Here is a 25,417-nt window from a genome sequence, read left to right as displayed (position 1 = left end):
ATGGATCATTACTGGTCTGTGGCCCAGGGGTTGGGGCCCTGCTCTAGATTCTTGTGTGCCTGGACACATTTATCCTGTTGTTAATCGCCACTTTCCTAGGTAATTAGCACATCAAATACTTTGCATCCCTTTCTGCTAAGTCAGGTTGTTGCTAGGCTACCAAAGAGAGGATCCCTTGGATTATCCAGAACACAGCAAGAAATAAAGCAAGCAAAAACATACCAACGATCAAAGTGTGTGTGTGTGTTTGTGTATATCCAATAATACTTACATTTAGCATTTTCTCATGCCATTGAAACTAGCAATGAATGAAATGAGCATTCAAGTCAAGATAGCAAGGGAAGTATATCTCTTTGATGGAGGGAAAATTATATGGATAAAACATAAGCTGTTACATTAAAAGACAGAATATACCGATAGAATGGAAAAAGGCTTTAAAGATCATGATTTTTGCAACAAAGTTTAATTGAGTACATAGTAATTCATGACTACTCCATTGATTAACACTGTTGGAAGTTGGGTCATCCTGCATTTCCCAGATCCTGTGGTTTTCCTGTGCATGATGCATGCCCCTCAGGGAACAGGGTATCTTGCAAAGAGACATTTAATCATGGATAGTCTTTAAATTCTCTACTTCAACATGTACTGGTTCCTGAAACTAATCTACTACAGAGATCATTGCAGTTATGGCCATTTCCTCTCCCCTTTGCAAACAGTCTTTTTTTTCCAACTTACAAAAGAAAGGCTTACCTCTCACAAATCATAAATGTTAGTAGAGTGTAAAAATCTCTGGGAATCCAAACAAATTTGTAGTCCAAGAACTGGTGTCAGGAGAGCCTTATCGAATAAAGAAATGGCATTAATAAAAACTGTCTTATAAACTTATTAATAAAAACTGTCTTATAAACATTCCTGTTAAAAGCAACTCACAGCATCAGACAATGAACATTTTAGTTCATTTAAATAATGTTGCAAGTTTACTCTGATTCTAGAACTGGGTGAAATGAGTGATAATATTTTATTTAGTGCAATTGCCTCTTCTATTGACGTAGTTACTGGAAGACAAGTCCTAAGAGAACAAGCAAAGGAGACATGCAGAGAAACCCTGCAGTCAGCCGCGCTGGCGTTCATGTAAACTCACAGCCAGGCATCGAATTCACTTTCTACCTCAGAATTAGGGCATTCAGGAATTGTAAAAACTGTGTTGAGAAATATCAGTCTGCCAAGAAGTTTTCCTCTCTGCAGCTCAGTAATGAGAAAAAGCTTGGAGAATACATTCGTTCAACCCATGATTAAGTCTGTGTTGCAACTGCATATTTTTCATGATTTAAAAGGAGGTGAAACTTCCAATAAGTTCATGTTGCAATTTTGAAAAATAAGGTATATGAGCCAATTGTAAGTAATTATTTCATAGTTTCTAGAACAGTTATTCAAATGTTAGAAGGAACCTTCCCAGTAACATTTACAAAAAATATATTGTATAGTGGAAAATCTCACCCATTGATTTACTTGGATCTAAGCCTTCTGCTCACTCTCTCTCATTAGTTACTTCTCTCTTAGTTATTTAATTCCCATAATGAGGGCAATATTGTGGCCTGCATTCTAAATAAAGCATTTTGTATGTTTATCTTTTGTAAGCTTCATTTATTAGACGCTCAACATATTTTTTTCTCACGCTTTTCATTTTCAATGAAGTCTTTCTAATTCTAGCAGTAAGCAATCTTTATTCACAATGTAAATGAACTAATTGAAAAGAATAAACATCTAATTGGGGTGCAGTTTCAGTAAAAATTTGCTTTTGCTTAATGATTATTTTTTAAGTATAAAATACCTTTGTGTTTACTTTTTCAATTCTATAATAATAAGTCCAGAAAAGACTAGAAAAGTATTTCTATTCTTATTAGAAGATTAAAACAGTTAGAACTTTATGGTCACAGGATATAAATAAAATGCAATTCAAGTAATATGTTTTATTTTTATAGAGAGATATGATGTAGTGGCAAACATAGAAAGAAAATACAAGTTCAAGGTATAAAAAGAAAAATGTTACTTTTTAACTGTTAAAAATGACTGTTCACATATTTTTAGAATATCTATTGTCTTAGTCTTCTAGTACCTTCTAGTCTCTCAATATCTAAATAGTGGTGTATCAAACATTTAACCCCTAGATTGCTTCACTCCTCAGGCTTCACAAATTCATTGTGGACTCATCTAGTATAAACGTTAAAAATGCCATAAAACATAAACATATGAACTTATGTCTCCAGCCTGAACCTCCTCTGTACTCCACGTTTATTTACACAACTTGCTATGCAATAGACTTCCAAGTAACTTGGAAGTCTAACACATAAAACTTAACATGTCCCAAACTGAGTATACTAAACATCTTATTCTGCCCCAGATTTTCCCCCATTTTGCCCATAATATGAACTTAATTCTTCCTGGAACTCAAGCCAAAATACTTGCGGTAATCTTTGAGTTATTTCTTTTTGTCACAGTATAAATCCAAACTATTAGAATGCCTTATTGACTCTGCTTTGAAATATATTTAAATTTCAAACCTTTCCAACAACTTTTCCACTATGACCATAGTCACAGCTAGCACCCTGATTCAAGTAACACACAATTTTACTATATTATAATTTGTCCTGATTGACCTCCTTGCATCTGCCTTACCTTCTTATAGTCTAGTTTCAGCAGAGTGGCCAAAGCAACCTTTTTACAATATAAGTTGACTTATGTTCCTCTCTTCTAGTCCTTTTAATGATATCTCCAAATATTTGGAGTGAAATCCATTAAGGTAACTAACATATATTGCAGATATTCTAAAATCTAATATACAGTAATATTAAAATTAGAAAAATGAACTGGGCTGGGCACGGTGGCTCATGCCTGTAATCCTAGCACTTTGGGAGGCCGAGGCTGGCAGATCATCTGAAGTCAGGAGCTCGAGACCAGCCTGGCCAACATGGTGAAACCCCATTTCTACTAAAAATACAAAAATTAGCCTGGTGTGGTGGCCAGTGCCTGTAATCCCAGCTACTCAGGAGGCTGAAGCAGGAGAATCACTTGAGCCCAAGAGGCAGAAGTTGCAGTGAGCAGAGACTGCACCTTTGCACTCCAGCCTGGGCAACAAAAGCGAAACTCTGTCTCAAAAAAAGAAAAATGAACTGGACCCTGTTTCTTTTGTGACCGCATCTCTTGCAACTCTCACTCTTATTCTCTCTTGTGATTCTTCCTTGTTATTCCTCAGCTGTGTCAGGAATGTTGCTCCCTCAGGGAATTTGAACTTATCATTCCTACTGCTCCTAAATATTCCCATCTTCCAACCTCATTTCTCACTGGTCTGTGTTATTTGACCAAAAGCCAAGGTTTTATAACAAGGAGATCTTAAGTAAAATACATGAAATGAAATAGACATTTGTATCTGCCTGTGTACATTCTTTCAGTCTCGGCTCATGTAGTAACTTTGCTCCACGTGTTTTTGATGGCTCCGTCTCCCATTTTAATTATCTTCCTTCCCTTTGAGCACTGTTGCCATCTGCATGAATGGATACGAATAAAAAGAAAAGTCTAGGTCAAAGGTATTTCCTTTAAAATAAATTAGAGTTAAATTTTCACAGATTGTTTCTACTTATATTTCATTGCAAACAGTTGCATAGCGTTACTAGGGTAGTTAGAAAAGGTAGCCTATAGTTGGACAACCATGTGTGCGGAAATGAGGGGAAAATGAGTACAGGGAGCAGGTAACCGAGGAGCTGCCTGCCACGGGATCTTCATTTAAATGGTGTCTTTGGGGTGAGGCTTTCTTTGACTATCCTATTTAAAATTAACAATTTTCCCTTACTCTTCCAGTTTGTTTGTCATTGCCTGCTTACTCCCGCAAGAATATAAGCTATGTGAAGGCAGTGATTTTGTGACTGTAGAATCTCCTATGTGTCCAAAATGAATGCAAATAGGTAATCAGAGTAGATAATTTTTCAATAAATTAGAAAAAAAATCAAAGTATTACCTCAGAAAAAGTTCAGTAGCCAAAAATTTTACACTGTTTTCTATTAATACCAGATCATACTTATCTTAATGGAATCATTATAGAGTTTCAACAATTTGAAATTTAATAAAGTAAAAAATGCGTGGTTACAAACTTGAAGATAACACAACTTCTACCATAGGCTATTTAATGAATAACAGGCACATAAGCACGCTCCTAAAAAACTAAGAGGAGAGAACTACTTATTCAGTGCGAAGAAAGTACCTTGAATCCTCTTCACTTTCCCAATAATGTGGGATGTGGGGTCCTGCGGAGGGTGAGAGGGCAATCTGATTGCAGAGTGAGGAGATGTATGAACCCGAGTAAGTCTAAAAAAATGTGGAGAGGAGGACTCAATAGATTTTCTGGCAGCATCAACTTTGAATATAGAACTTTGAATATAGATACATGATTCCCGGTATCTCCTCTGAAATATCAGAATTTGGATGATCCTTATATCACTTTTGAGTTGGCCTGATTGTACAAGCTAATGTACCATCTTCTGAAGAGGTGAGCAGCTTGTGAATTCATGCCAGATGAATGTGATTAATTACAAACTGGTTCAAGGGCAAGAGTGTGGGTACAAACTTAACATACAATTCAGAGCACTTACCTGTGCTTGAACTATGTTATTCATTTATGAGCATTTTCTGTTGTAGTTAGAATTCTGGTATTCGCCTTGTTTTTAATAATACAGGATTTTTTGGGGTCAGATAATTTAACATACTTGTCTTAAAAAGACAAATTTTACCATTTAACAGTGTAACGTTGTAAGTACAAAAGTAACTTAATAATTAAATAACTTTAATCAATATTCTAATCAAAACAAAATGAATGAATTATAAACGTAGAATGGCAGAAACAAATCTACAACAATATCCATACTTTTTCATATAGGAGTAATTGTTTTTAATATCTAAAATCTTAAATGATTTTGACCCTTCCCTAACCCTTTCACTATTTTTTTTTAAAATAATGATTTTGCAGCTATTAGTTTTTTTCTTCAGTTTAGCACTACGAATAGGATTATAAATACAGTGATATAGTAAAGTAACGAATAAAACATGAAACATCAAAGAATAGTTTTTGTAGCCCATTTGACAGTTATACACAATTCTATTTTAGCTGGGCAATGCTACTGGGAAATACTTTAGGATATTTCAAAAAATCAGATATTTAAGCTAAAAGGAGCAAAATAAAAATATGAATAGAGATGGTGATGATAATGATGTTAATCATCATCATTTCCCGTAAGCATTTGAAAATAATTTTAAATCTATATGTCCCCTCCCTCATGTTTGTATGCATTATACACAGAAGCCTGCATGCAATGAAGATAGCAAACACATACTGTGCAAGGAAGTCCACTCTAGCTTAATGTTTCTAAAATTTGGCTATGAGTGCAAATCTTCTAGGGAAGTTTATATGTTTTAATATTGGCTCTAGAGCCCTTTCAGATATTTTGAGTCAGTGAGCTTAAGAAGGAGCTGGGAAATAAATACCCACAAAAACTGCTGAGAAGATTCAAAGTTGGATAGTCAGTTTTGGAAACACTAACTTAGGACCACCTCTTCTGTAATCTGCAACTAAATCTCCTGTAAGTGTTTTATTCTGAACATAAATAAAAGCACGATCAATCACGCATAATTATTTCAATGTAAACAGCATGTAATGTGAGTCCATGGCCTCAACTCTAGGACTTAAGGTCACTAACTTGTACAAGAACTACTTTTATTGTGATATAATACTACCACATATGACATACAATACTACTACTACAAAAATGCTACATTATTTGATTAGTTGTATTGATGGTTACTGCTTGCTGCCTCAAGAACTGTCCAAATTACTTCAGATCCTACAAATCACCTGCCATCCCAAACATCTTTCCCTGATTACTGCTGATCTAAATCATACAGTAAGATGTCAAGGGAGTCAACATGTGCCCTATTTAGAATTTCTCATTGGTGTTGAATATTTTCTCAGTGGCAGTTGATAGTCACAATTCCAGATAACTGTTTTGTGCTTTATGCTGATATGTAAATCAGCATTTTAATAGTTGCATAAAATTTATATTATTTTGAAGCATTCAGTATTTTGACAATATCTAGGTGATTCTGGAAATGGAAACATGTATTTATTTTAATCATACCAGAAAAAAGGCAGTCAAATATCTTCTGCATCATACTGAAAACAAAGAAATTATTAAAGGTTTCTTCTTTAAATACATTTTACCATTTTGAAAACATAATTAGTCTTCTCTATGTGTTTTACCTCAAAATTCTTTCAATATTTTTATTAATAGTTTATGCATACAGTTTGGGTTTTTTTAAATACATACATTATCTTGTACATATGTAGCTTATACATACATTGTCCAGATTTTGCGTATTAATTCTAAGAATCATATAGACTGGCCCATAAAATATTTAAAATATCTTTACAGATTCAATATATTTCAACAAAATCTTTTATGTTTGTTATTCAGAGTATGTATGCATATGCTAATGCCATTAAAGTAAGCCTTGATTGAAAATGTACTTGCTGTTTAGTTAGTGGAATAAAAATCCCAAGACATCTGATTTTACTATTGTGAAATTAGAAACAAGGAGTATTGATTTCATTTCAACACATTTAAATAAGCCTTACTTACTTTTGTAAAATGCCATCCACTCAACTATTGTCAGGCAGCTAACTGTTCTGGAAGAAGAAAACAATACATATATACCTATATACATATACATATATATATATATATATATATGTGTGTATACTTAGACAAAATACTTTTCTTTCTTAAATTTATTTTATTCCTGGGCAGAATTTTTTTTTTTTTTTTTACTTTTGTAAGTTGCCAATGTTTCTTGAAAACAGCGTATGTTTAGATCCTGATTGTTATCAATTCAACCAATCTACATCTTTAACCAGAGCATTTAATCCATTTACATTCAAAGTTAATATTGATTTGTGAGGTTCTTTTCTTGTCATAATGTTGTTACCTAGTTGCTTTGTAGTTTCAATTGTGTAATTGTTTAATGAGTCCTGTGAATTTCATACTTTTTTGCGTTTGTGTGATGATTAGTACTGACCTTTTATTTTCATATTTAGAGTTCCCTTGAGCATTTCTTCTAGTTCAGGTCTCATGATGATGAATTCCTTTAGTGTTTGCTTATCTAGAAAATACTTTATTTCTCCTTCATTTATGAAGCTTAGTTAAACTGTATACAAAATTCTGCATTGAGAATTTTTTTCTTTAAGAGATCTGAAAATAGGACCACCATCTCTTCTGGCTGGTAAGGATACTATTTAGTAGTCCTCTGTTAGTTTAATGTGATTTTCTTTATAGATGATTAGACATTTTGTCTGATTTTGGAATTTTTTCCTTGAGGGTAACTTAATTAGTCTAATGACAATATGTCTTGGTGACAATTCTTCTTGCAAGGTATCTTCCTTGAGTTCTCTGACCCTCTTGTGTCTTTAAGTCTAAATCTCTAGAAAGCCTAGGAAAGTTTTCCTCAATTATCTCCTCAAATAGATTTTTTCTAACTTTTTACTCATTTTTCTCCCTTAGGAATACATACAACTTGCAGGTTTGTATGTTTTAAATATTCCCATAATCCTCAAAGGCTTTGTTCATTTTTTAAAAATTTATCTAACTGGTCAGACACTTATAGACTAAAGGCTAAGTGGTGTAAAAGATATTCCACTTAAATAGAAACAGACAGTGAACAGGAGTAGCTATACTTATATCAGAACAAAAAAACTGGCTTTAAAATAATGATGGTAAAAGAAGATAAAGAAGTTCATTATATAATGATAAAGAGATAAATTCAAAAAGAAAATATAACAGCCCTCAATATATATTCACTCAACACGAAAGCACCTAGATTCATAAAACAAATACTGCTAGAATTAAGAAAAAGAGATAAACAGCAAAACAATAATAGTAGGGGACTTCAACATCCCACTTACAGCACTAAACAGATCATTGAGACAGAAAATGAACATAGAAACACTATACTTAAGTTGAACTCTAGAGCAAATGGACTTAACAGACATTTACAGAACATTCTACCCAACTACCACAGAATATGCATTTGTCTCATCAGTGAATGAAGCATTTTCCAAGACAGACAATATTTTAGGACACAAAATAAGTCTCAATAATTTTTTTTTTTTTTGAGATAGAGTCTCACTCTGTTGCCAGGCTGGAGTGCAGTGGCTGCAGTGGCTCCATCTCGGCTCACTGCAACCTCCGCTTCCCGAGTTCAAGTGATTCTCCTGCCTCAGCCTCCTGAGTAGCTGGGGTTATAGGCGCCCACCACCATGCCCAGCTAATTTCTGTATTTTTAGTAGAGATGGGATTTCACCATGTTTGCCAGGATGGTCTCGAACTCCTGATGTCATGATGCACCCGCCTCTGCCTCCCAAAATGTTGGGATTACAGGCATAAGCCACCGAGCCTGGCCAAGTCTCAATACATTTAAAAAAAATCAAATCGGCTGGGCGCGGTGGCTCACGCTTGTAATCCCAGCACTTTGGGAGGCCGAGGCGGGCGGATCACGAGGTCAGGAGATCGAGACCACGGTGAAACCCCGTCTCTACTAAAAATACAAAAAATTAGCTGGGCGTGGTGGCCGGCACAGGTAGTCCCAGCTACTCGGAGAAGCTGAGGCAGGAGAATGGCGTGAACCCGGGAGGCGGAGCTTGCAGTGAGCCGAGATCAGGCCACTGCACTCCAGCCTGGGTGACAGAGCAAGACTCCGTCTCAAAAAAAAAAAAAAAAAAAATAAATAAATAAATAAATAAATAAATAAATAAATAAATCAAATCATATCAAGTACCTTCTAGGACCACAGTAGGATAAAAATAAAAATAAATTCCAAGATGAAGTAAGAAACTGTAAAAATTTATGGAAATGATATAATCTACTCCTGAATGATCCTTGGGTTAATGGCAAAATTAAAATGGAAACTAAAAAAATTATATTTTATAATTTTATATTTTAATATAATTTTATGTTTTTTATACTTTTATTTTTATAATTTTATTCATTTTTGCAATGAATAAAAATAGAGACACAACATACCAGTCCTTCGAGATATAGTAAAAGCAGTGCTGAGAGGGAAGTTAATAGCATTAAATGCCTATGTCAAAAAGACAGATGAAAAATTAACAACCTAAAGTCACATCCCAAGGAACTTGAAAAATAAGAACAAACCAAACAGAAAGCTAACAGAAGAAAAGAAATAACAAAGATCAGAGCAAAACTAAATACGTTTGTGACTAAGAAAATGATACAAAGAACCAATGAAATGAAATGTTGGTTATTTGAAAAGATCAACAAAATTGATAGACCACTAGCTAGATTAACCAAGAAAAGATTCAAATAAGCCCAGAAATTAAAAGCAAACATTACAATTGACATGACAGAAATACGAAAGATTAGCAGAGACTTCTATGAATCTCTATACTGACAAACTAGAAAACCTAGAGGAAGTGTATAAATTTCTGGAAACATACAACCTCCCAAGATTTAATCAGGAAGAAATAGAAATTCTTAACAGACTAATAACAAGTAGTGAGATTTAATCAGTAATAATAATGAAAAGAAAAAAAAAACCCTCCAAAAAGCAACCCAGAACATGCAGGATTCAGAGTCAAATTCTACCAGCTGTATAAAGACAAACTGGTACCAATTCTACTGAAACTAATCCAAAAAGTTGAGGAGAAATAAATCTTCCTAACTCATCCTATGAAGTCAGCATCAATCTCATACCAAAGCCAGGCAAAGACATAACAAAAAAAGGAAACAAATATTCTCAACAAAATACTAACAAACCAAACCCAATAGCACATCAAAAGATAATATGCCATGATTAAGCAGGTTTTATTTCAGGGATTCAAGGATTGTTTAACATACACAAATCAATAAATGTGATTTACCACATAAACACAATTAAAAATGAAAACGTTATGATCATCTCAATAGATGCAGAAAAAGCATTTGACAAAATTTAACAACCTTTATGATAAAAATTCTCAACAAATTAGACATAGGAGAAACATATCCTAAGGTCATAAAAGTCATATCTGACAAACTTACAGCCAATATCACACTGAATGGGGAATAGTTGAAAGTATTACCCCTGAGAACTGGAGCAAGACAATGATTCCCACTTTCAACACTCCTATTCAATATAGTACTGGAAGTCCTCTCCAGAACAGTCTAGCAAGAGAAAGAAATAAAAGCCATCCAAATTGGGAGAGAGGAAGTCAAATTACTGTTGTTTCCTTATATGCTCTTATACCTAGAAAACCCTGAAGATTCCTCAGAAGTCTCCTATATTTGATAAGTGAATTTAGTAAAATTTTGGCATACAAAAATCAATGTACAAAAATCAGTAGCATTTGATCAATAATGATCAAGCTGAGAATCAGATCAAGAACTGAATCTCATTTACAATAGCTATCAAAACAAAACAATACAAAACCCTAGGAATACCTTTAACCAAGGAGTTGAGAGATCTCTACAAGGAATGCTATAACCCCCATACTCATAGATTGGAAGAATTAGCATCATTACAATACCATACTGCCCAAAGCAATTTAAAGATTCAATTCAGTTTCTATGAAAATACAAATGTCATATTTTTTTACATAACTAGAAAAACAATCCTAAAATACACGTGGAACAAAAACAGAAAAAGCACAAATAGCCAAAGCAATTCTAAGCAAAGAGAACAAACCTGGAGATCACGTTACTGAACTTCAAATTATGCTACAAGGTGATAGTAACCAAAACTGCATGGTAATGCTATAAAAATAGAAATATATATATATCAATGGTTATCAACAGATAATCCAGAAATAAAGTCACATACCTACAAACAACTGATCTCCAAAAAAGTTGACAAAAAAAAAAAACATGAGGAAAGGACACTCTATTGAATAAATAGTGCTGGGAAAATTGGATGGCTATATTCAGAAGAATAAAATTGGACCCATATCTCTCACCATATACCAAAATTTACTCAAGATAGATTAAAGTCTTAAATGTAAGTCCTAAAACTATAAAAACTCATAGAAAAAAAAAAACTAAGAAAAACTCTTCTGTACATTGGCCTTGGCAAAGAATTTATGACCAAGAATACAAAAGCAAATGCAACAGCAATAAAAAAAATAGGCAAATCAGACTTTGTTAAATTAGAAACTTCTGCACAGCAAAAGAAATAACCAACAGAGTAAACAGACAATCTACATTGCAAACTATGCATTTGACAAAGGACTAATAGAATCTTCAAGGAACTTAACTCAGTGAGAGAAAAAAAAACCCTATTAAAAAGTGGGCAAAGGACATGAACACTTTTCAAAAGGAGACATACAAGCAGCCAATAAACATAAAAAAATTGCTAAACATCACTAATCATGAGAGAAATACAAGTTAAAACCACAGTGAGATACAGTCTTACAACAGTCAGAATGGAAAAGTCAAAAACAACACATGTTGAGAAGACAAAAAGACAAAGAATGCTTATACTGTTGGTGGAAATGTACATTACTACAATTTCTATGGAAAGCAGTATGGAGATTACTCAAATAATTGAGAATAGAAGTACCATTCAAACCAGTAATTCCACTAGTGGGTATCCATCCAAAGGAAAATAAAGCATTATATCTATCTATCTATATATATATTATATATATAAAATATATATATTTTATATAGTGCACTCGTGTGTTTATTGCAGCATTGTTTACAATAGCAGAGACATGGAATCAACCCAAGTGTCCATCATGACTGAATAAAAAAAATGTGTGGTGTGTGTCTGTGTGTGTGTGTGTGTCCATATGTGTGTATATACATATATATATAAATACGCACACACATATATATACACACACATATATATACATATATACGTATGTGTGTGTGTGTATATATATATACACACTTCTTAGCCATTAGAAAAGAATGAAATCATATATTTTGCAGCAACATGGGTAGAACTGGAGGACATTATATTAAGTAAATTAACTCAGAAACAGAATGTCATATACCAGTCATAGTCTCACTTATAAGTGGGAGTTGAATAATTTGTAGATATGGACATAGACAGTGAAATAATGGACATTGGAAACTGAGAAAGGTGAGTGGGTGGAAGGAGGGTGAGGGGTGAGAAATTACCCAATGAATATGATGTACATTATTCAGGTGATGGTTCTACTAAAAGCTCAGACTTCAGCACTACACAGTATATTCATCTTAGAAACCTGCACTTATCTCCTCCAATCTGTAAAATTTTCTTAAAAAGTACTAATGTTATGAAGTCTGCATGTTTTATCAGGAAATATAGCAATAAAAATAGAAAGTTTGTCTGTATTCATTGTCTCCAACAACCCTTTGCTCCAAATTGTAATTTTGAAAAATTTATAACCTATGAAAATTGAAGAAATGTAAACATGTATAAATTGATAAAAGAAAATCTGATTTTACTGAGAGTACTAAGGGATATTCCTTTTTTTTTTTGAGACGGAATTTCGCTCTTGTTGCCCAAGCTGGAGTGCAATGGTATCATCTTGGCTCACGGCAACCTCCGCCTCCCAGGTTCAAGCGATTCCCCTGCCTCAGCCTCCCAAGTAGCTGGGACTACAGGCACACGCCACCACGCCTGGCTAATTTTTGTGTGTTTTTAGTAGAGATGAGGTTTCTCCATGTTGGTCAGGCTGGTCTCGAACTCCCAACGTCAGGTGATCCACCCACCTCGGCCTCCCAAAGTGCTAGAATTACAGGCTTAAGCTGCCGCGCCTGACCAGGATATTCCATTTTAAAAAATGAACTTTATTGTATATATTTAAGGCATAAAGCGTTATTTATAAGATTCATATAAATAGTAAAATGGTTACTGTAGTGAAACGAGTTAACATGTCCATGATCCCACATAGTTAACCATTTTCCCAAACCATTGTCAAGATCAGCCATAATCTACTCATTTAGCAAAAATCCTGAATATAAGACAGAGATGATTTTTTAAGATACCTGGATTTAATAGAGTTTTACAGATAATTCTTATTTAATCTTATATTAGTTTTGATTTACACACTGATTTTGGAATCATTCTCATGCCAGAGGTCTCCATTTTCCTTTATAAATTAGCTAGAACTAATAGACAATTCAGTCTAACTGTACTTTTTTTGGAAAAAATATAAAAAATACTTCGGGAAATTTTCTAAATGACTAAATTGTACTCTGTGAAATTATTAGACAATTGAGAACCGAAACTTTCTCACTGTTTCACAGTTAAATTACTATATTACTCTATTCTATGTAAGGATCTAGTTTTTTGTAACACTGCATGACTCATAAACAACTTAGGAGTAATCTTCTTAGAAAAAAGAATTCCTAAGAAGACAACTGCTCAATTGCAGTTTGTCTAGTAAATATCAGAGTTTTGAGGAGACACTCATGTCTGTAGAAATTTGTATAATTCCTGCATATGATTTATTTGCATCATGATGAATATTATCTCATATAACTTCAAAGTAAAAACAGTGTGAAGCGATTAACTTCCATTGTAATTTCAATTAGTATTGATTAATATTCATATTCAAAACTTAGTTTTCTTTAAAGTTATTGCCCTAGTTTAAGTGATTTTTATATGGGAATTAATTAAATTTAGACACTAACAGTTAAGGGGCTATGGAGTTTTCAAAATTCTAACTAGATATACTTTACTGCCCTAAATTACTGGGTTTGTGTGAGCCACTTATACCTCTTTATTTTTTTCTTATTAAAAATAATAAATTTTATTATGGAAAATTTCAAATATGTGCAAAATTAAAGATAATTTTATCATAAAACCTTATGTACCCAAAACCATCTTAAGTAATTATCAACTCTTGACAATTTAGTTCATCAATTCTTCTGCCAAAATCTTCTCCCATCTTTTTGATATATTTTGAGGTAAAACCACACATGTAATATTTTATTCTCAAGTAATTCACTATGTATATTTTTAAATATACTTATTTTGCCAGGCAGAGTGGCTCACACCTGTAATTCTAGGATTTTGGGAGGATAGGGCAGGAGGATCTCTTGAGCCCAGGAGTGTGAGACCAGCCTGGGAAGCATAGTGAGACCCTGCACCTGTAGTCCCAACTGCTTGGGAGGCTGAGGCGGGAGGATTGCTTGAGCCTAGAAGCTTGAGGCTGCAGTGAGCAATGATCAGGCCACTGCACTCTAGCCTGGGCAACAGAGTGAGACCTTCTTTCAATAAATAAATAAACTTGTTTTTATATTACCTAACCATATATATCACATAAAACTAACGTCAATTCCTTAATGACAACAAACATCCAGTAAATGCTGAAATTTCCTTGATTGAATTAGGGTGTAAATTAGACATTCCAATTGGATGATTTATCAAATTGCTATTGACCCACCCAGATCACCCACAACTTCTTCAGAGGGTACCCAAAATGTCTAAATCCCATCCCCTTAGTCTTTGGGGACTTTCTCTTGCCACTGTGGTCCTTTACGCTGCCCATTTGGCCAGACCAATATTCCAAGAAATTAGAGCCCTTCCAAGAATTGTTTGGAAATTTAGTAGATTATCTCTGAGACACTTTTTTATCTGACTCTTAAGAGTTTCCCAGTGGAATTTATCTCCATTCGTACAACGTAACAAAGAGCTTTAAAAACACATTATTAACTTTCTCTCGTTTTTATTTCACCTCTAAGTTTTCTAGCTTTAACTCCCAAATAAAGCACCTGCACTAGAATCCTAATATCAGAATGTGCTTTTGGGAAAATCCAACTAAGACAGTTGATTTTCAGAGCTCTTTTTATGTATATTTGTAAATTTTTATTTTTCAATCAGGCAATAAAATCTGTGTACTAAAAAATCTAAAGGAGCGCTGACCTTAGGCATACCTTCACACATTGTACCAATTTAAAGCAATATAAAGACAGTTTTTAGCACCTATAAGTTTTGGAAGAACCTCAGCTATTGTCAGGGCAAATATTGAATGTATCTCATTCTCTTTTTCCTTTCCTTGTGTGGCTCCAGTTACATGAATTTTCAATTGCGTAACAGTTTCCCATGTCTATATTTTCCTTTTCTGTTTTTTAAAAAAATTATTTTTTTTTACTTAAGGTCAATATACCATTACATATTTTCCTTTATCCTCTTTTATTTGGGGTGGTAGTCTATCAGTCCTATTTTCTACAAACAACATTGAACTTAACTAATAATAAATTTTGCATACGTTCCCCTTTCCATTACCCAGATTCTAATTTAAAGTAATTGCCTTTTTCCCTAGCTAATGCCACTTAGATCATTAAGCACTATTTAGTTTTACATATTCTACTTCATCTCTTCCCATTATTTTGATAGTTCTACTGCATCTACAATATCAAAACATGACTTTTACACACTCTACTCTTTTTCATAGATGTAATTGTCCCTTAATTTTACAGGTGAATATACATTCAGTGATCATCATATCCCTTATAGGTCTCTCTAGCTATTTTGAACATCTGAAACTCACTTTCAGCTATAATACCAAAGAAACTCTGAGAAGAATCTTATTTTCTATGTTCTTGAATATTTATAATACTTGTTGTCTAGCCTTTACAATTAAAAGTAAGTTTGTGAGGATATGTGATACTTGGATTACTTTTTTTTCCCCTTAAATGTGTTAAATATGTGTCTTTGCTATTTTCTGGTGTAATTCATTGCTGTTGAACATTAATGACACTACGATTTTCTTCCCTTCATAAGTGAATTGTACATTTTTGCCTTGATGCTTAAAGATTTCCCAAGCTCCTTTAACATTAAATAGTTTTACTAGACTATGTCGCAGTATTGGTCATTTTTGACTAAATTTTCAGTGATGTGGTATGGCCTTTCAATACCTAGGTACAAGTCTTCTTTGATTCCAAATATTTTTTGAATAATTTTTTGTAAATGTTGCTGTGCACCATTGTTCCAGGGAGTTCTATTGCCTATCTTTTATATATGTAAATATATCTGAGTTCATATCTATTTTTCTTTGCTTTTTTCACCAATTTTATTTTCAATTTTATTTACATTATAATTGATACATAAAAATGATTTGGCAAAGTTTAAACACTATTTTTAATTAAAGAAATGCTCAGGAAACATAGGAATAGAAAGGAACTCTCTCAACTTGATACAATTTTCTATAAACAAACAAAAATGAGTGTTTTTAATGAGTTATATTCACTTATTTTTACTTTTGAAATAAGCATGTGGTCTAAAATTCTGATTACATATTTTCAGTTTTCTATTCAAATATTTTAATGTAAACATCTTATGAATTGTTCTTTCATTCTATACTTTTTCTTTCATTTTCTTCATGTTTTGCTTAATTTTAGATATTAAGGTAACAATTTTGTCTGTTTTTTGGCATGCCATTCTAGCAGAAACGTTAATCTGTTTATTATCTTTTTAATATAAATTTTTGTATAAGATTTAGCTACAGTCTTTTTTCTCTTGTTCTAATTTAAATTAATTAGGTTTTCTGTACTATAAGGAGAGGAGAGTGGGCCAGAAAATATTCTCTAGCTACAGTAATTTGGTGTCCTTTTTTTGATTGTTTACTAAATTGATTGAACACCAATCTTACACGTTCTATTCCAGAAAAAGAAAAGGAAAAGATCTTTCCCAGTTTGTTTTATGAAGTTGGTATTACCTTACATTAAAAACCAGACAAAGACAGTACAAAAAATAATACTAAAGGCCAATATCTTTCATAAATACAAGCCCACTTTTTGATGGGATTGTTTGCTTTTTTCTTGCTGATTCCTTTGAATTCATTGTAGATTCTGGCTATTTTTTGTATGCAGATCGTCAGGGAAGCGGGGGAAAGCCGGCAGTCACAGTCCTCACCAAGCTGCCACTCAAACCGAAGGGCCGGTCTCACTCCCACCGTGCCCCCCCACCACCCCCAACAACTCTTGAGTCTGTTTCCAGGTAGTGGGCGAGCTGGAGCTTGAGAACTTGCTCCAGGCTACCTGCATCCCAGTTGTGAAAGAAAAGGGCTTGATTCTTCCCCTACCTGGAGTATGTACACTGGATTGATGCCCTCCCCCGAGTTCTGGCCAGGAGGCTTCTCACCCTGTTGAAATTGTTACCAAGTTCAGCTGGAGATTTCCTTCTGTCTGTCGTCTTTTCCCCCAATTCCTCTTGCTACCCTCCCAATGGATCCCTGTTGTGCCAGGGAGAAATGGCCTGCTTGGGGACTCAGCTAGCTCCCAGGGCCTTTCTGCTGCTTCCTCTACCCCTGTATTCCACTCGACCCGCTTAATTGACTCAGCCCCAGGTGAGGCTGGAAACTTCTTCCACAAATACACCTTCAGTTTCTCCAGTGGGGGTGTGTGTTCGGGAGAGGAGGCTCTCCCTTTCCCACTTCTGTAGTTGGGGCACTCACAGTATTTGGGGTGTCTCCCCAGTCCTGTAGAAACAGTCCGATTCCTTCAGAGGGTCCGTGGGTCCTCCTGAGTCCGTTAAATCTTTTTCCTTTATAAATTATCCAGTCTTAGGTATGTCTTTATTAGCAGCATAAGAACAGACTAATGCAGTGATTAATACAGTGATGGAACTGTTGTCTATATCCTGATTGTAATGTATATTTTACTCTTTTTTCTTTTTTGAGACAGTGTCTCGGTGTGATATTCAGGCTGGAGTGTATTTGCACAATTACAGCTCACTGTAATCTTTTTTTTTTTTTTGAGATGGAGTCTTGATCTGTCACCCAGGCTGGAGTATAATGGTGTGATCCCGGCTCACTGCAACCTCCAATTTCTGCCTCCTGGGTTCAAACAATTCTCCTGCCTTAGTCTCCCGAGTAGCTGGGATTACAGGCACCTGCCACCATGCCTGGCTAAATTTTGTATTTTAGTAGAGATGGGCTTTTGCATTGTAGGGAAGGCCAGTCTCGAACTCCTGACCACAAGCAATCCACCCACCCGCCTCAGCTTCCCAAAGTGCTGGGATTACAGGTGTCAGCCACTGCACCCAGCCTGTAATCTTGAACCTGTGGGCTCAAAGGATCCTCCCACCTCCATCTCCTGAAGAGTTGGGACTATAGGCATTCGCCACCATGCCTAGCAAATTTATTTTTTAAAAATTGCTTTGTATAGATGGGGTCTCGGCTATGTTGCCCTTGTCTCAAACTCTTGGCCTTGAATGTTTCTTTTACCTTGGCCTCCCACTGTGCTGGGAATACAGGCTTGAGCCACAGTGCCCGGTCCCCTTGGTTGTAATATTATACTATAGTTTTGTCAAATGTCACATTGGGAAAAACAGAAAAGTCTTCAAGGGCTCTCTCTGTATTCTTTCTTACAATTGCATGTGAACTTATAATGTTCTCAACATATAAAGCTTAATTAAAAAAATCAAGGCTATCAACCTGTTTTCATTGCAGGATATCCAGGCAAACCTTGCTCAAGAAGAAAAGAGTCTCCCATCTTGTTAACTTAAACACACTAGAATGCTATGCTGAAATGTGGAACTAAACAAAAGCAATCAAGTGCCAAAATGAACTTGCACTTTCTGAGGTTTGCCTCCCATGTTTCTTCTTTACCTTTTATATGGGCATTCGCTTCTCTTTGCCCCTAATGCTTCTGTCTCTTTCAATTTAGTTTCTACTCTTTGTATATATTATTTGTTTTCTTTCTTTGTTTTTTCATTTCAGGTTTTGCCTTAGAAGAAGGTTTGATTTCAGAGTATGCAAAATTCATAGGGCTCAGATTGCATCCGTATCTTTCAAACTTTCAAAGACTTTCTTTATTCTCCCAGCAAATTGCATAGTGAAATTCTCCCCCCCTTTTACCTGCTATTCCCAGAATAGCCAGCTTTACTTTCAGGCTGAGTTAAAATCTCTTCTATTTGGGATACTTGCTTTGAATATTTGTTTTCTTCGTTCTCCAGGTCTTCAATTCACTTGTCTGCTCTCTACTTACTGTAATATAGTTGCCAAAATTATGTGGTTTTGCTATTGCTAGTTGTTTAACACTTCCTACTCCTCTCCTCCAAACACATGTGCCTCACAGTTGGAGTTTGTGTGGATATCTGGTAATGTCATTTTGGGGTGCAGATTGGCTTTGGGTTAGGTACTGAATTGTTTCGTTCTCATGGCTCCATCTACATTTGAGGAAAAACTGTTTGGAAAGATTCAAAATGATACTACTGCTACGACTGCTATTGTGTCTATTTATAGTTTGTGGCATTTTTCTATGATGCTTGCATTCTCTTTTGCTTGGTTAAAATCCTATATGACCAAAAATGAGATCAAGTATAATTTTCATCTGCCTTCGACACTGAGTTCAATTTTAAGATAAAGCTGAATCTGATATATTGTGAGACCACCTATTAGAAAAAGAATATACAGAGAGCCCTATACCATGAAAATATTCGATTCCTGATTTATATACACTTTTAGCTCTAAACTACCTAAAACATTTGAAAATCCTGATCCATATCATGGGGAAAATGGCTTTGGAGTTTGTTACCAAATACTATTTTCTGAAAATAACATATTTTCAATCACCCTCTAATTTAATTGTTTAATAATATTAAGTCTTATCGAATAAAGCTGTGTTTCAAACATGCTAATCTATTACCTTGATTCTCTTACGCCGATTAGGAGATTTAAATAGTGAACAGGGAATCTGAGTCAACAGGCATATGTAGCAGTCAATGTGAAGAAATTGCGACATTCTCAGATTTGACTTCATGAAATGCAGAAAATTAGTTAAAGCTAGCCAAGAAGAATAAATGAACCCTTGACAAAGGGATATTTCCAAGAAAAGTAAAATCCCAGAACAAATTATGGTACAGAGTGCCTGGTGGGATGTTTCTCACTTTTCATTTCACTTGCTCTCCCTTCCACATTATTTTTAACCAAAGTAAAATAATTTTGGAAAACAAATCCCTCAAATAAAATGTTAAATATTACAACTAAAAGTGTTGACATCAAGAACAGTGGAATATTTGAACACAAAAGATTTTCCAAGCTGCTTCTAATTATATTTTGTCTGCTACCTTATAAATTTTTCTTTCTTTTCTGCCTGTTTCAGACTCAAATTCCCCAATACCACTGAACTATATCTGAAACAGTTCTGCTTAAGTGTAAACTTTCTTTTCCTTTACCTTCCAAACTCAACAAAATACTATTGTCAAGTTTAAATTCTGAAACTTTCTAAAAGTTTGGTAAGTCTGCCTCATTTTTTCCTACACTGTGATAGTATAATGTACCATAGCTTACTATGAGGTACATGTACTTATGAGTGAATAATTATGTTCTATAAATAAGGTTGTAAGTAAGATAAGATATTATGATGCCTTTCAGTGAATATATATCAACTGACATTCTAACATATTGGTAGCTCAAGCAATTCTGTTTTATAAGGCCTTAAAACATAAGTGGAGAAAAGTTTAAGTGGATATATGTATCCTTCTATGACACAGAGAAAGAAACTAGAATCCTTTATTTTTATCCTTTTGTGCCAAGGTACAGATACCTATAAGATTACCTGCTGTAGTTTTAGCATAATGTCTCCTGAAACCAGACAATATGTAAAATAATTAAATATAAACAAGAAAATAACTGTTCCTCTTTAAAGTTGGTAATTTACAGGGGTTAAGAATGTTGCTATATAAATTAATTTCAGAATCATTTCCATTCCTCAGGATATTTTACTAAATATATTTTTTAAATTTTCTCCTTATGTTAATGCACTATTGATGTAGTGCTTTTCTATTTAAATGTGGATTTTACTGTTGGAAGGGAATAAGGAAAATTAATTTTTATGAAGTGCTTATTATGTGTCAAATACATTCCTGTTACAATACTGTCTAACAAGTCTCTCAGGACAAAACTTTAATGTAAATATTATCTACTTTTATCAGATGATGAAACCAAGGCTCAATGATTTTAAACAGCATAATCTAATTCATCAAGCAGAACAAGAATTCAGAAGGCTATCCCTAAAGGTCATACTTTTTCTGTTCTGCCATAGTATTTCATTTCATTCATAAGGTTTCAGAAAAAATAATCTGAAGTCAGACAACTGCAAATTTCCTTCGTGCCAATGACAATGTTTGAATATGATACAATGCGATACCTTGTTTCACGGTTGTTAAATTAGCTGTGGAACAAATTCCAAAGTCAACAACATTTCAAGAATTTTGAACAGCACCATGATTAGTATATAGAAATGATTCAGAACTATTTTTGAGTCACACACTTACATTAAGAAGTGGTGTAGCTATGTTACAGCACCATAGATTTTTGCATAGTATATCAGCAGATACACTGCTTCTAATTAAAGACCCTTGAAACAAATGAGTGGTACCTGGAGGCCTTTTTAAAAATAAATTGATAATTTATCTTGTCTTTCTTGAAAGATCAAGATCTTCCCTAGTTACAGTTTAAATACTCACTATATTCAGCACAATCTATAGAAATATATATATATGTATATATATAATATACATATATCGCTCAAAGTTTATTTTCTGCATGGTTCATCAACAGTCATTTGTTTGTTTTTGGTTTATCTTTGTTGTTCACCTTTGGTTCCTGATATTGTTTATTAATAGGTTGGAAAGGGAAGTGGGACTCTTTACTGCTCAATAATATTATTAAATATTTTTTATGGTTTCTTATGAAGTTGAGGTATAGGAGGTGGTTTAAACTAATTGCTAAAATACAGTTTGATGGTTTCTGTGTGGATTTCATCAATTCCATATTTTAATAGCATTTGTACAGATAATTGGGGGCTGAATAAATATACTTTTGGTAAATGCATTTAAGTCTTAGAGTTTTTAGAGCCATCAGGAATTATACGCATCTTACAACCCACCAATATGTACTGAGGTCATAGAGGAAGGCGAGTTCATGGTTGCAAAATATTAAATAAAAGACAAAAAGGACAGTTTTATCAGGCTTATGAAGACGCACTACTGTTTGATTATTAGCATACTAAGTGAAATGTCAACCCATTTCAAGTCTAAAAATACCATCACCATTATCACAACTTAGACACATCTTCTGGCTTCTGCTGTAGCATCCAAACAGTTATGCCAGTACTGTCTTGGCAGGGGAGCACAGAGAAGCCAGGAGTAGAACAGACTCCATAAATGAAAGACACTGACTGCTCTCCTGCTTTTCAGCACAATCTGTGGTCTCTCCACTGTGCTGTTTCTTTTGTCAGCTTCCTACTCACCATCACTAGTAATTGATAATATATTTAACAACTTTATGAAGTATCCAAGACCTTATTTCTTAATCTATAGATACAAATGTTGAACCTTTTAAAAATGGTTTTAAAATTGAGTGTATTATACTATGTTTTATAACTTACTATTTCATACTCTTTTCTTTTTTTCTTTTTTTGGACGGAGTTTTGCTCTTGTTGCCCAGGCTGAAGTGCCACAATGGCGTGATCTCTGCTCACCACAATCTCCATCTCCCGGGTTCAAGTGATTCTCCTGCCTCAGCCTCCCGAGTAGCTGGGATTACAGGCATGCACCACTGTGCCCAGCTAATTTTTGTATTTTCAGTAGAGACAGGGTTTCTCCATGTTGGTCAGGCTGGTCTTGAACTCCTGACCTCAGGTGATCCACCCGCCTCGGCCTCCCAAAGTGCTGGGATTACAGGCGTGAGCCACCGTGCCAGGCCCACAACTTACTGTTTCTTTAAGTAGTTTGCATGTGTGGTGTTGTAGAAAGACCTGATGACTTTTTTTTTTTTTGAGACGGAGTCTTGCTCTGTCGCCCAGGCTGGAGTGCACTGGCGTGATCTCACCTCACTGCAAGCTCCGCCTCCCAGGTTGAAATGATTCTCTGGCCTCAGCCTCCCGAGTAGCTGGGACTACAGGCACCCGCCACCATGCCCAGCTAATTTTTTGTATTTTTAGTAGAGACGGGGTTTCACCGTGTTAGCCAGGATGGTCTCAATCTCCTGACCTTGTGATCCACCTGCCTCGGCTTCCCAAAGTGCTGGGATTACAGGCGTGAGCCACCACGCTGGGCCTGAAAGACCTGATGACTTCTATGACTGATGGAAAGAATTTAACTTGTGGTAGATGTGTTCTTACTCTGCTATTAACATTTTCTTCTCTGTAATTCAATGGAAGTATACTTATGAAGATTATAAAACCCAAGTAGCACTGGAAGGCATACTTTCGTTCACTTCTTGCTCTCTGTTTCTTTTCTTCTTTTTCTTGTGCTCTTTTTTTTAAAAAAAATCATACAAATATAATATTTTAGGAAAAATAAGTGCAAAGAAAATCTTATCATATTCTATTTTTTTGTGAAGAACAAAGTATTAATGAGACAAACAGCTATTTTTCTCTTTTATCTTAAAACTTGATTCCTGCAGGTGACATTGTCCTGATCTCTCTTGCACTTTAGTGTAGCATCACAGCTCCATGCTGTCTCATACAGATCATTGAGCATTTTATTTTTTTCCACATTCATTCGTTTCACATGCTCTCATTCTATGCTCTAAATATTGATTAATTAACACGATCTGTTTTTTAAAAACAATAGGCACGGTGATTTGAAGACCCTGCAAAAGGAGCTTTTTTTTTCTTCAGAGAGAAGAGTAAAACACCACTTTACACGACTTTATATCTACACGACTTTATATTTACAGGGCCATATACTGAGAGTGAATGTACAAGGTGAATTAGCAAGATCTTGCAAATAAAGGAATAAGAGAAAAAAATGATGTAAAATTATGACTTGCTTATTATGGAAATTATTTCAGGGTCCATAAAATATTGTATGTAATATGAAGAAAACATAATTTATGTGGGGCCACGTTCTTTTACCTGAAGAAAAGAAAAATACCCTTTACCTAAAAATATCTGTGGACCTCAACTTAGCCAATTGTTGAATGCAGACATTTCTCTTAACACTTTCGAAACTCAAGAAATGAAAACTGAAAAGATTTATGTTTCAAATGGCAATTTCAAGTTATTGTCTTTCCCTAGGGTTTTCCATGCCCTTTAACATGGATGTGAATTAATATTTATATTTGGATATGAGAAAAAAGAGCCAAAACATTAATATATTTGAATTTTAACAGCACTAAACAAACGTATATATCCAGAGTCCAATCCAACTTTCATGGAACTTGGAGCTCATACATATCAGAGGCTCTCTTTAAGAAAAACAAAATAACATATGGAGATAAAATTATATTCAAAAGGGAATATATGTTTAAAAGACAGAAGAAACTAAACAGTAAAAAGAAGACAACACAAACATTAGAAAATTAGAATGTACCTGTATATAATTACATATAGCTCTATAAAACATTTTTTTCTTTTATCTTTTACTACATATACTTTGATTATCTCATTTTATAAATCTTTTTTTTAATAAAAGGCCAGGCATGGTGGCTCACACCTGTAATCTCAGCACTTTGAGGGGCTAAGGCAGGAAGATTCCTTGAGGCCAAGAGTTCAAGACCCTGTCACTACAAAAAATACGATAGAATAAAATAGCTTGGCAAGGTGGCATGAACCTGAAGTCCCAGCTACTTGAGAGGCTGAGAGAGGAGGATCTTTTGAACCCAGGATGTTGAGGTTATAGTAAGCTATGATCTCGCCACTGCACTCCAGGCTGGGTGACGAAGTGAGACCCTGTCTCAAGAAAAATAAACAAAATATAAGTAAAATAAAATTTATTGTAAAGAAAGTTTTAAAAATCCATTACTTTAGGCATTATAAATTAAGTGTGCTATTTATTATTGTTAACTGAAATTCTTAAAACATGAAACTATAAACCCAAAATACTTGGTGTTTGTAGGAATACTAAATATTTGTTTCCTGGAAATGCGAGAACTCTGATAAGTTCTATTTTGTTTGGTTCCACTAAAAAAATGAAACAAATGCATAGTGTGTTTTTAAACAGAGATGCTGTATTACTGTATACATTCCTAACAGGAGAGGATTTCTATTTTGACTAGGTGTCTGTAAGGACCAAATATTCTACATAAGATTTTACATGTCTGTTGAATGGCAGAATATTCTACAAAATAGTTAACATTTCAAACATTATTTCTCCTATATTCTCCAGCTACTTCTGATTCAGCTGCACCGTGAGCTCACCTCTCCAAAATTCTAAGTTAATGCATCACACATTCATCCACTATCTCTTAAGTTTCTTGATTACTCTGAATAACAATCTTTTGGCATCACTCATTTATTTAACAAATTACCACCTTTTCACTTTCCTTTACCTGTTTCATTGCTTTATTCATCTTTAACCAGCTTAAATGCCATAGTAAATCTTTTAAATTATCCTTTTTCGCATGTCCTTGACTCATTTGCTCATTCCTTGCTTT

At 34.4% G+C, this 25,417-nt stretch overlaps 1 long non-coding RNA gene across 2 annotated transcripts in view; it reads right to left on the bottom strand.

Annotated features, from left to right (window-relative positions):
* Positions 1-518: 518 nt before the first annotated feature.
* LOC131383433 (uncharacterized) overlaps positions 519-25,417 on the bottom strand; it is a 77,440-nt gene continuing 52,541 nt past the window's right edge. For both annotated transcript variants that reach the window (XR_009213446.1, XR_009213445.1), the window contains 4 exons: positions 4,256-4,359; positions 3,440-3,541; positions 751-837; positions 519-589 (listed from right to left, as the gene is read on the bottom strand). This is a non-coding gene — a long non-coding RNA (uncharacterized LOC131383433). The remainder of the gene's footprint in view (positions 590-750; positions 838-3,439; positions 3,542-4,255; positions 4,360-25,417) is intronic.

This window comes from Hylobates moloch, unplaced genomic scaffold (genome assembly GCF_009828535.3).
Source record: "Hylobates moloch isolate HMO894 unplaced genomic scaffold, HMol_V3 SCAFFOLD_5, whole genome shotgun sequence".
Taxonomy (NCBI): Eukaryota; Metazoa; Chordata; class Mammalia; order Primates; family Hylobatidae; genus Hylobates; species Hylobates moloch.
The sequence above is the reverse complement of the archived record's forward strand: the minus strand, read 5'-3'. Positions and strand labels throughout refer to the sequence as shown.